We start from the raw sequence: 12,681 nt of genomic DNA, 5'->3' as shown, positions 1-12,681 counted from the left end.
GAGAATTGTGTTTGAGGCTTCCTTTTGGTGTAAAGTATTGTCTTGTTACAATGACAGAGTAGTAGCCTGGCCTAACCTCACAGAATAGTGCAATTCCAATGATAACAATCCCATCTATCTAAAGTGGAAACTTGCAATTATGCTTCCTCTTATAAGACAGCTTTACAAATATCCCCATCTCTGGCAAGGCAAAATGATTGCTCACCTGTTTTCTAAAGGGCAAAACATATCTATATCCTTTTCTTAGCTGCGGGCTGCAACTCATTAGCCCAGGGATGGGCAACATGTGGTCCTTCAGATATTCTTTGACCACAGTTCCCATCATCCCTGACTGCTGACTAGGCTGTCTGGGGTGGATGGGAATTGGAGTTCAGCAACACCTGCAGGGCCACAGGCTCCCGATCCTTGCCCATAATAACAGGATACACGTTTCTCTGCCATTTTGTATCATGTGATACCCCTTTGAACACCCAACTCCCACCAACCCCACCCAGCTTGGCCAAGACTTAGGGATAATGGGAACTGAAGTCCAACATGTGAAGGGTCACAGGTTCCCCAGTCCTGGTTTAAAGCCTGTCCCCCCCCCCCCATTTGCAGAATGTTGTCAAAGATGTAATGTTTTGTCACGTGATCCAATTCTTATAAGCACCATGAATGCACCATAGCTTGCATCCTGATTTCCCCCTCTCTCCCATTACAGTGGTACTTCGGGTTAAGAACTTAATTCATTCTGGAGGTCCATTCTTAACCTGAAACTGTTCTTAACCTGAAGCACCACTTTAGCTAATGGGGCCTCCTGCTGCCGCTGTGCCGCCGCTGCACGATTTCTGTTCTCATCCTGAAGCAAAGTTCTTAACCCGAGGTAATATTTCTGGGTCAGCGGAGTCTGTAACCTGAAGCGTATGTAACCTGAAGCGTATGTAATCCGAGGTACCACTGTATAGGGATTTTAAAGGAAAAAACATAGCACATTACTTATACAGTATGAATTTAATGTGTGTTCTAGGTTGTGGCTTTTATACTAGGAGATGAGGACCTCAGGCCTAGGGGCCAAATGGGCTCTTCAGACTTCTCTGTCTGGCCCTCAGAACTCTCCTCAGGTCACACACATTCTTTCTCTAGGCTATACCTTACACTGGCCCTGATCACACTCTGAGTGTTCTTGCCTGGCCGGAATGTGTCCTTGAACTCTGATCCTGTCTCTTGCTTTTTTGGATGGAAGATAGAGGTGCATGAGAGTCTCTGTGTGAACTACCCTACTGTATAAAGGTAAAAAAATACATTTATCGCACCAACCACATTTGCCTCTGACCCAACTCACTACTGCATTCCCTCCAAGTGTCCCAATTTTCCAGGCACAGTCCTGGAATTACAGAAGCCATCCTGGTTTCTGATGTGATCTCAGAATGTCCCGGCTTTCCTTTTTCCTCCCCTCCATGTCTTGGAGAACAATTTAAAGTGATGGAGAAATCAGGACACACCGTCCTTTGTGTAGGTAGGTGTGTGTGTGTAGGTGCAAAAACTGTGTCCTGTTTATACTGAAAATAAAATACCTGCACCAAATGAAGGAAATGGTGACTCTGGCATATAATTTTGAAGGAAAATGTTACCAGTCCACTTCAGATTCTTTAACTGCAATGTTTCAGTAGCCAGACATTTTTAAGGAAACCCATAGAGTGTTTATTCCTTTTCCATAAATGGAAGCTTACATTGTCTACTCAGAAGTACGTTCCATTGTATTCAATGGAGCTTACTCCCAGGTAACTGAGTAAAGACTGCAGCATTACACTGTAATCCTGAGCATTTTTTACTCAGAAGTAAGCCGCACGAAGATCAGTAGGATATACTCTCTGGTATGTTCTTGATCATTTTCACGGTTTCCATTATTATTTTTATTCCTTTTCCCTTACAGGGGCTCAAGGCAGCTTACTGCTAAAATTTTATTTCATTCCAATTATCTGTTGAAGGTATTGTACACGATCCCTTCCTTAGCACATTTTTTTCCTTTACAACAATCCTTTGAGGTTGTTATTGGCTCAAGGTGACAGATGTACTTTATATGTGCATATGACGTCTTATGTCTGCGGCAAGATCAAATGAGGGAGAAACTTCTGGGGGTAAAATAGGATGTCCCTGTTTTCATCTGCCATAAAGAAGGCTGATTGCCAAAGAATTGATGCTTTTGAATTATGGTGCTGGAGGAGACTCTTGAGAGTCCCATGGACTGCAAGAAGAACAAACGCATCCATTCTTAAGGAAATCAGCCCTGAGTGCTCACTGGAAGGACAGATCGTGAAGCTGAGGCTCCAATACTTTGGCCACCTCATGAGAAGAGAAGACTCCCTGGAAAAGACCCTGATGTTGGGAAAGATGGAGGGCACAAGGAGAAGGTGACGACAGAGGATGAGATGGTTGGACAGTGTTTTCGAAGCTACCAGCATGAGTTTGACCAAACTGCGGGAGGCAATGGAAGACAGGAGTGCCTGGCGTGCTCTGGTCCATGGGGTCCCGAAGAGTCGGACACGACTAAACGACTAAACAACAACAACAAATTTTCAACTGAGAAATGTTGGATACTGGTGTGTGGCCCTCAGAAGATCACCTAGAAGGAAATGTGACCTACAGGCAGAAAAATATCCCCCCACCCATTTATACAACTGTAGTTTTGCACCCCTGCTAATATTACAGGATTTTGGACTCTGCATTATATGCAAACACATTAAAGGCAGGTAGAAGAAGAGCATAATGTGGGGATGGATGCTTGAATTAGCTGGCATCTGCTGCCTGTAGGCTATCACACATTTCCGAGGCCCCAGGGCTCTCAGGTAGAGAAGAGACGGACTTCATTGCAATTAGGCAAGAAATACTGCTGGGATGTTATTTTTTTTAAATAAAACTGGTGCTTGTGAGACCAATTATCTGAGTACTGTGAAGGTCACACTTTTCTAGAGCAATCTCAAATTTGTGTTTGATCTTTGCCAGAACAAAAAGTAAATCTGTCATTGCCATCAAACACTCATATGGGAAGCAGAAGAACAAGAAAGGGCCATAGCTCAGTGGTAGGGCATAGGTTCCCAGGTTCAATCCTGGCATCTTTAGGTAGGTATGGGAGAGAGGACACACACACACACACAGAGAGAGAGAGAGAGAGAGAGAGAGAGAGAGAGAGAGAGAGCTGAAACCCTGGAGAGCAGCTGCCAGTCAGTTGTAGACATTACAGAAATAGATGGACCAATGATCTGATTCACTATAAAGCAACTTCTTAAGAGTGTGTCTGGACATTCCATTTTAACTGTGCCAATTCAAATGGAATAATGCCCTCATGCAGAAAGCATGATGCACACATGCTCAGAATCCTGTCACTTGCTGTGTTTGCCAGCTGACTGTGATCTGTTTCCATTTCAAAGCTTCTTCTCCATGTAGCCTGAACTGAAAGTTCCATGTCTGATGTTTGTTCTGTTTTCACATGTGCAAAGCATCTGCAGATACTTCAGTCATTTAAAGTGTAATCCTACGCAGGCCTGCTTGGAAGTAAGCCCACTGAGTTCAACAACACCAACTTCAAGGTAAGGGCTTTATCCAATGTTAGCCTTCCTTGAAATGTATCCACTGAAGTGAATGGGCATAACTAACTTAGATGTATTAATTTCAATGGGTCTGAGTACACCTGAGTTGGATACAACCCTAAGGCTACAATCCTATATGCACTTAGGGTTGCATCCAACTAAATCCTACTCAGAGCAAATCCATTGAAATGAATGAACCTAAGCAAGTCATATCTATTAATTTTCATGGGATACAACTCTTAGTGTATGGTGTGTATGGGCCAAATGACTCCTATAGCTTGGTTCACATTTACTAAGAATGTAAAAATTGCTCTGCTGGATCAATTCAAAGGCCTATCTAGACCAGCATCTAGACCAGATGTTCCACATCTTGGTCAGGCTCCCAAACCTGGAAGCTCCCAAGCAGGACATGAGTCCATTAACCCTCTTCTACCATTGCTCCCCAGAAACTATTATTCAGCATCATGCTGCCTTGAAACTTGAAGATTATAAATTGCTATCATCTCTAGTAGCTATTGTAATACCCTAATTTGATGGTGGTGGTGAATTTTGCTGCTTTTTACAATGCCTACCATTTTTTTTTTATTTCCTCTGTTTTTGTATCCACAGCATTTAAATTTGTAAATGTGATTTGTGTAATACATCTTGGAGTTGTTTTTTTAAGCAACAGCTCTTGGCCATAAGCAATAAAAATGTGATCTAACTTAATTGGGTGTATCGGAAATGGGGAGGCATAAAGTAACTGAAACCTGCAGCAAATGGTGCATGCTGAGTATACTGTACACAATTTTTTATCTAAGAAACCAGGGCTGGGGAGGGGATGAACAATCCATAATGTTCTGCTTTGGAAACTGGATGAATTAGGAAGGAACTCTAAAATCCAGGGAGATGTAGATTATTTTGGAGTCAACCTTCTTTCTTCCAATTTGAGCTTTCTCCCAGGCTCAAAGTGGATGGACATGGAATAAGCTGTTTCCCAAAAATAAGAGAAATGTCAGTTCATTTCCGGAAGCATTTTTCTGTGTGGGGCAGTGTGACTATGCTAACTATAAGATGTCTCAGGCTTAAACACGGGCACGACTCTTCTTAAACGTCAGTTATGAAAAATCAGCTGTTACACTTCAGGTGGTAAACATTCAGGTTTCTAGAATAGATGGTAAAATGCTCAACTCAGTTTCTGTCACTTAGATATTACAATTAAATGCTTGCAACACCACTTCCTTCACAGCTTAATACTTTGGTTCATGAATGAGGGGCACTTCTTCTGTCACCCACTCTGTTAACAATCCTACACTTGAGGTCTTCTAAATGGCTTAATAGACCCAGGTGGTCACCTCACCCCTTGTTACTGGGTTGGGAGTCTTCTGTATCTGGAAGAACTCTCCCCTCCTGGCTATATTGAGACCCAGGTAGCCTGTATTCCCACAAGATCGACCTCTCCTGGTTCAGTCACACCCCTCCCAGAACACCCCTGTCTGTATGCCTTTCCCAGGCCCTCAGCCCGGTCTCCTTATCCAAGCTGTGAGGCTCTGTCCTCTCGCTATGGATAGTCTCCTCAGTGCGTATGTTTAACTTCCTTCCGAACCAGTTCTCCCTATTTCACTCCTTAACTCCCAACTCCAATCAAACCCTATCTCTTAACCTGAACCTTTGCCACTTCTCCAAACCTAACCCTCTCCCTCAGAAACCGCTCCTCAAAGAAGAATGGGAACTTTTTACAGGTTACTAAAAAAGACAACAAAATGGACTGGACTCCTTGGCAGGTTTTGAATAAACATAAACAAATTTATTAAAATCGTAAGACAGATAATATAAAGATTTATACAATTTTACAATATGCAGAGAATAATATGTGTGGAGAAATCAGAGAGAGGAGCTGAGGGACATCTCGGGGGTGGGAGGGTTTGATGGGGAGGGGGAAGGGGGAAATAATGAATAGGATATGTTTTGATATTTTCTTATGTTGAAATTGCTAATATTTTTTTTAAAGAAACCACTCCTTTTATTCTCTCCCCCCTCAAAGTGTTGTTCCTCTCCCCTCTGTGGCTAGCCAATCAGCAAGAAGCTACAGCACTAGGGTGCTGAAACCAGTTCTGGAAAGCTCAAAGAGGGAGTGTACTCATGTCTTGTTTGCGGACTTCCCAACTGCATCTGGTTGTGAGAACAGGATGCTGGACTAGATGGACTATTGGCCTGATCCAGCAGGACTATTTTCATATTGCTCACCCCTCAACTCCACCCTCAGCCAACCCCTCACCTACTTCTTGCTTATAGCCAGTCTGGCGGGTGACACTTCCTGTGTCAGCTTCCTGTTCCTTGGACTCTTGTGTTGCCCTTGCAATGCTTCTCAGACAGGAGAATGGAAGCAAAACTAGGATTACTTGGCTTTGCCTCTCAGTGGCTCTGGTTCTGCCTCTGGTTGGCCTTTGCCCTGGCAGTTCCATTGAGCACCAACCACCACTGCTGGAAAGATGAATCTTGATGACACCCCCCAGCTGTTATATGCAATAGAAAAATGAGGGGCCCCTGATGCTATCTCTTGAAAGAGCTTCTTCATCCTTGTGTATGTTTCTGACCTCGCTCCTTGACATCCATTCCCTTTCTACTTTTATCTCCCTTTCATTTTTCTTCCCCCAGAGGGCTCTTTTCCTCTGCTCACAGCTTTGCTTCTCACCCAAGCAATTTGTCTGCAAATGGGGGGTTCTCTTCCAGTCCCCACGGGAGATAAACTTTGAAAAAAGGAAAAAAGACCAGGTCTGCATTATGATTTCAAATACCTTTTGATGGAGTGCATTTCTCATATAGATGCCAGGCTTCCCTACTGCTGAACATCAAACCTTAAAATTCCTTTCCTGCTTCCTAGGATGAATCTCAGCGGTCAAAGAAACTCTCTGCTGGAGGCTTTTCTCTCTTTTTTAAAAGTCCTTTGAGTCATTTGGCTACTTTTAACTCTCTGTCTACAGGGCATCATTTTATCAGCTTAGCCCTTTCCAAGTTACTGCTGCTTCTTCTTTTTTAGCGAAAAGTGCTTGCTGCCTCCACTTAAGGGCCACAAGAGAAAATATACAATCACCATATGAATACTGGGCAATTGTTTGTGTTTGAGAAGTCTGGTGGAAGTTCTCGTGGATTATGGGCTCATTTGCCAGTCTGACTTACCCATTGAACAATTCCATGGCTGGATCCTCAGTTGCAAATGCAATTATAGGAATAGTGGAAAAACTATTGCAAAACTAGTAATGGAGAAGGATCTTGAGCAGGGGTGTGTTTCGGTACAAGGGTCATATCATTGCAGGGAAACTTTGGAGGTGAGAAGCAAAAGGGGGCCTGATCAGTTAATTCAACTCTTGGGTTGTCACCAACACAAGTCCTACTGAGAACAGTCCTCGTGAAATTAATGAGTGTGACTAGTTTAGGTTCATTGGTACACATTGGTCTAGCTTGGTCTAGTGTAGATTCCAATTCTACTCTGAGTAGAACTTCATGGGGAAACAGTTGAAAAACAAGAGTGAAAAGAAGCCTAAAATGTTTCCCGATAATGAGCACTCAAACTTTTAATTGTGGGTGACCTTTGTGGGTTCGCACATGGTGCTACAGTTCCCAGGGAGTTTACTGGCAAACAGGGGTTGGCTTGCCTCTCAGTGTTAATTTTTGGAGGTTCACGCCCAGCCTCAGTAATCAAGTTTCTCACTGGGAGGTGGGGCCAGCCCCATTTATAAATGGGGGTGGAGCCAACAATAGCCAGGCAGTTGGCTCTGGAGATTCACCCTCCTCACCCTTCCTTTGTTTAGTATTTTTTGCTTGCAGGTTAACTTTTTCTTCCTGTTTAGGGGGTGCTGCTATGGTCTTTGACTGGTTGCTGCTGAAGGACCAGGAAGAAATTTCCTGCATTGGCAGGTTTTGTCTTCTCTGTAGCAATTTGTCACAACTTTGGCGGTTATGGCCTTGGGTGGAATCCTTTAGTCTTTTCTTCCCTATAATGGGTGGGGTTTGAAGTGGTGATTCACCCCTTTGCGGCGGCGATTCCAGGGTCCCCTCTTAAAGGGGTTATATATATGGGTGTCCCTGGCCATACACTGAAAGGTTGTCAGTGAACTACCCTGAGTGAGGGGATATGGGCTTGGCTGCCTGCTACACTTACGTCTCGCAGAGCACCTCAATATCCCATTTACCCTGATGTGCCCCAGTTCCCCCTGCTGGGGGGCTGGGAGGGATACACACCCAAGGCCTAAGCCAAGGTCTTCCTACATTTGGAAGTTTAATAAAGTTGTGGCCTAATTTTAATTCCATATAACGTTATCAGAGTCTTTATTCCTTCCTTATGATCCCTGGGGGCTGGGGCTGTTGCCACCTGGTCAAACAATACTTATCTACTAACCAATAAGACCTACCTACTAAATTGTTGTGTTGTTTAATCGTTTAGTCGTGTCCGACTCTTCGTGACCCCATGGACCAGAGCATGCCAGGCACTCCTGTCTTCCACTGCCTCCCGCAGTTTGGTCAGACTCATGTTTGTAGCTTCGAGAACACTGTCCAACCATCTCGTCCTCTGTCGTCCCCTTCTCCTTGCCCCCTCCATCTTTCCTCGCATCAGGGTCTTTTCCAGGGAGTCTTCTCTTCTCATGAGGTGGCCAAAGTATTGGAGCCTCAACTTCAGGATCTGTCCTTCCAGTGAGCACCCAGGGCTGATTTCCTTAAGAATGGAGAAGTTTGATCTTCTTGCAGTCCATGGGACTCAAAAGCATCAATTCTTCGGCGATCAGCCTTCTTTATGGTCCAGCACTCACTTCCATACATCACTACTGGGAAAACCATGGCTTTAACTATACGGACCTTACCTACTAAATAGGTACAGGTAAAGGTATCCCTGACCATTAGGTCCAGTCGTGACCGACTCTGGGGTTGCGGTGCTCATCTCACTTTATTGGCCAAGGGAGCTGGCGCACAGCTTCCGGGTCATGTGGCAAGCATGACTAAGCCGCTTCTGGCGAACCAGAGCAATGCACGGAAACGCCGTCTACCTTCCTGCTGGAGTGGTACCTATTTATCTACTTGCACTTTGATGTTCTTTCGAACTGCTAGGTGGGCAGGAGCTGGGACTGAGCAACGGGAGCTCACCCCGTTGCGGAGATTCGAACCGCCGACCTTCTGATCAGCAAGCTCTAGGCTCTGTGGTTTAACCCACAGCCCCACCCGCATCCCTGGTACTAAATACCACCCTACTAAATGATAAGCTGACAATTATGGTGCAAAGGCCTGGGTGAATAAAAATCAGGGCCAAAGCTGCATCTAGCATGTGGGGAGAGGCCTCTCCATCAACCTCCCCCCACCCTTTCTCACCAGATCAATGGTGAGGAGGCTCATTTTGTACATAAATAAAGCTGTGTTGGCATTGAACCAGTGGGTGGAGGCAGTGATAGTTTGGATGAGGGTCAGGATGCTGAAACTGAGTCCTCAAGCATTCTTGCAGCAGCATCCATAAATCCTGGGAGCCATGGGAACAACATTTCCCCTTGGTCCCACTGGTGTCCTTGGATGCTGTCACACAAGGTCATTGCAGTATCTAGGGTCTAGGATGTTGTACCATGGTGGTTGTCACAATCTCTCCCCACTGTCATTGCATCCAAGTAAACGGGGCAACAAATTATCTGTCTTCCACACCAGTGCAGGCAAACATGCCATGTCCTGGGGGATATTCACATGTTGAAGATTTGGGGTCATCACTGCATGGGTGAACTAGTCCTAAAGGGAAGAAGGATATCAGAAGAGCACATTAAATCTTGAGCATCCTCTTCTTATGATTCAGCAAAAGAACAGTTCTGATAATGTATGTTAAACATCACTCAAGGAGAGGGGACTTGAGGGAAAGGGGTGCCCATGTTTGGAATTTAAGCTATCTGTATTCATTGTTGAGAAAGGAGACGAGCTTGCGGTACACAGCAGGAATGTAAATCAACTCAATATTTGCAATCTTAAGTCTGGCTGGTGCAGTATATTCCAATTCATCACTCACAACACATCAAAGCCAATTTGGAGGCTTGTGCTGCAAAGGTGACTCACAGGTGCTTATCTGTGCAGTTTGTCCTGTCACAGATATAACGGCACTGTAAAAGATGATTGTCGCTGTATCACTTATTCAAAGAAGAGCAAAGACTCCAATTCAAACAAAAGCCATAATGATGAGTGATGTCTTTCCACTGCATTGTGTCAGGTGGGACAGCAGCTATGTTCAGTTCTATATGTTACAGGATTGCACAGGCTCCAAGATTCACCCTATATGTGTGCACTTTTTTTAAAAAAAAATACTCTTAATAATAATAATAAATTTTATTTATATCTCGCCCTCCCCGGTCAAAGGTGGGCTCAGAACGGGTAACATTATACGAGTAAGACAATGTATAAAAACAAGCAATCAATAAATTAAGATACACCCACAATTAAATCTAACAAATATAAATTAAAATTAAAATGGACAAGTGGCAATCTTCAGGTTAAAATTAAAGGTGGCTACCAGCTGTTTCCACCAAAACCTGTGAGCACCTGTGAGAGGGCTGGGAACCTCCTTTGTGCTTGTTCTTATACAAGGAGAAAATGAGTCAGACTGAACCCTGACCAAAGGCCTGGCGGAACAGCTCTGTCTTGCAGGCCCTGCGGAAAGATGTCAAATCCCACAGGGCCCTAGTCTCTTGTGACAGAGGGCTCCACCAGGCTGGGGTCACGGCCGAAGAGGCCCAGGCTCTGGTCGAGGCCAGTCTGATCTCTCTGCACTGGCGGAGGAAGAGGAGTGCAGGGGGAGTGCACTGCCCCCAGGGTGCCATTGTGGGTGCCCCACCCCCGCAGGCAGTGCGCCCCACCCCCGCCTGCTCTCTGCCCCCAGTGCTGGAGCATGAAGCTCCACCACTGTCTCTCTGGGGCCTGGAATCTATAGGATGTTATTTGCAGACCGTAAGGTCCTCTGAGGGGCATACCAAGAGAGGCAGTCCCTCTCCTTCAGTCTGTAATTTGGGTTCTAAGGTACTACACATGGAGCAAGATTCTGTGTTTTCCATTCATTACAACGGGGAATCTAAAAACAACAACATGCACACAAGAACACCCAGTCTTATTCCCCCCCCCTTTTTGCCAAAGTGGATGAAATTTAGAGGCACAGGAACCCCACTAGTATGGATTAAGCACATCAAATTACAGACAAATAAGTCTAGGGACTTTTTGTACTATATGTTTAAGTGATTCACTTCCTTCCATAATATGTGACAGGGGAGACAATGGTGGGTTTTGACTTTCTCTTTTGTACTTGGCTGCCTTGTGTCTTGCCTGTTCATGTTTCAAAAACTTTGCAGCTTAACACCAAAATTATATCTATCCTGGTATCGTTTATGCCTCCTCTGGGCTTTTGCAGAACTCCAGTAGGTCCTACAATTCTAGGCTGCCTAGAATGCTGCCTGCAGATCCCCTTTTTGTTGTTAAAGCAAAACAATGTAGGGTTTCTGCAAAACTTTTAACTTTTATTCTTTAAAAAAAAATTATTGCTATGCTTTAACAACAACAGCAGCAGCAGCAACAACAAACAATCCAGAGCTCTTCAATCCTCCATGGGGAACATTTTTCATAGACTCACTTCTTCAAAGCCCATGAACCTGGAGAAATGTAGAAATATTTTAAAAAGCAGAGAGAAGCAAACGACACAGAAACAGAGCAATTGTGTTTTTTTGTGTGTGTGTGCTGATGCCTTCATGTCCTGCTCAAGGGCTTCCCAGAGGTGATGGAGAAAATAGTAATTTCATAAAAATGTACCATTTTGATGATTCCATTTTCTTTTGAGCCTGTGGCCTAGCTAAAGTGAAAAGGCCTGGGCCTGCCTACCTTTTACAGTACAGAACTAGCTGCTTTTAGGTACTGTTATGTGGTAAATAGTCATTCTGGAACCCTGAAAAGAATAAAGTGTTAGAATAGTGTTAAGTTGTGGGTGAACATATCAGACGACACAGCGATTCTTCAAACAGGTCTTGTTTATACACAGGCCAGGACAGAACTGAACTGAAGGGTTCAGTCAGCCTGCTTATATAGAGCTCCAGTACAACGTTACTGTAACAACTTTCTAAAACTATCCAATCACTGAACGTCACTTTCGATCCTTTATTTGTATAACTTTCTACAGTATCCCCCTGCTGGCCCAGGGTGAGAACTTCAGTACATAACAAATAGAATCTATGGTGGCCATTGTATGCATGAAAAGAGAATTGGCTAGACATGGCAATTGTGATTAATCTTGAACTGTTTTGTAGACAGATGAAAGAAGATATTGGAACACATTTAATGAAACAGGAAAATTAGTCAAAGTCTTAATGAAGAAAGACATTGAAAAAATGAAGAGCCAAAAGATTTTGATTGGATCAGGATGATCACATTGGGTTGCAACTGTTAAGAGTGCTGCAATCCTTTGACTGGTGAACAAAAACCATGTGTGTAATCTGGAAGTGCAAATCACTTTGGATGTGATTTTTGCAGCCTCCTCCTTATTTTTGAAGTTGTCTCTGTGTGCATTTGTATTTCATCAAAGTCCTTTCTTTTCACTTGGAGTCTGCCCCCTTTAATTTTCGGTTGCTGGGAATGATACCTCTGGTCTAGAAACCTCTTTTAAATTTATCCAATAAAGGCATCTGGTTGACTACTATTTCTGATCAAAATTTACCCAACTGTCTTGAAAGGCAGTTTCCAACCATCCAAGTTGAAAGAGGAAGGGGGAAAACGTGCAGCTCCCCAAAGAAGGACTATAGCTCCTTTCTCATCTGGTGCCTGAAGCCGTTTGATTTCAAAACACGGCTTTCGGCATCTTCTGAAGCCTTTGCCAAAACAACATCCAGGAAAAGGGATGTTGAAAAATAGCAAAAAAACAAAAAAACCCAGCAGCTATTTATAGCCACTTTCAAGTTTCTTTCTTCTTTTGCACCTGCACAGACACCAAATTAAATCCAACCTATAAGTCAGCATGGTTTCCAATAAATCAGCAACGATTTGGACAAGTTCCATTGTCTTCATTCATTTGAAGCCGTTAAATATGCACTGAGAAGGAAAATTGGACAACAACATGTGTGTGCTACACACACAGAGAGAG

At 43.9% G+C, this 12,681-nt stretch overlaps 1 long non-coding RNA gene across 1 annotated transcript in view; it reads left to right on the top strand.

Moving 5' to 3' along the window:
• The window catches only part of LOC309356575, a 127,257-nt gene extending 114,985 nt beyond the window's left edge, over positions 1–12,272 (top strand). Inside the window, exon 3 of the long non-coding RNA XR_014162856.1 lies at positions 11,852–12,272. This is a non-coding gene — a long non-coding RNA (uncharacterized lncRNA). The remainder of the gene's footprint in view (positions 1–11,851) is intronic.
• The last annotated feature ends 409 nt before the right edge of the window (positions 12,273–12,681 follow it).

This window comes from Podarcis melisellensis (assembly GCF_964234715.1).
Source record: "Podarcis melisellensis genome assembly, chromosome: 14".
Classification (NCBI taxonomy): domain Eukaryota; kingdom Metazoa; phylum Chordata; class Lepidosauria; order Squamata; family Lacertidae; genus Podarcis; species Podarcis melisellensis.
The sequence above is the reverse complement of the archived record's forward strand: the minus strand, read 5'-3'. Positions and strand labels throughout refer to the sequence as shown.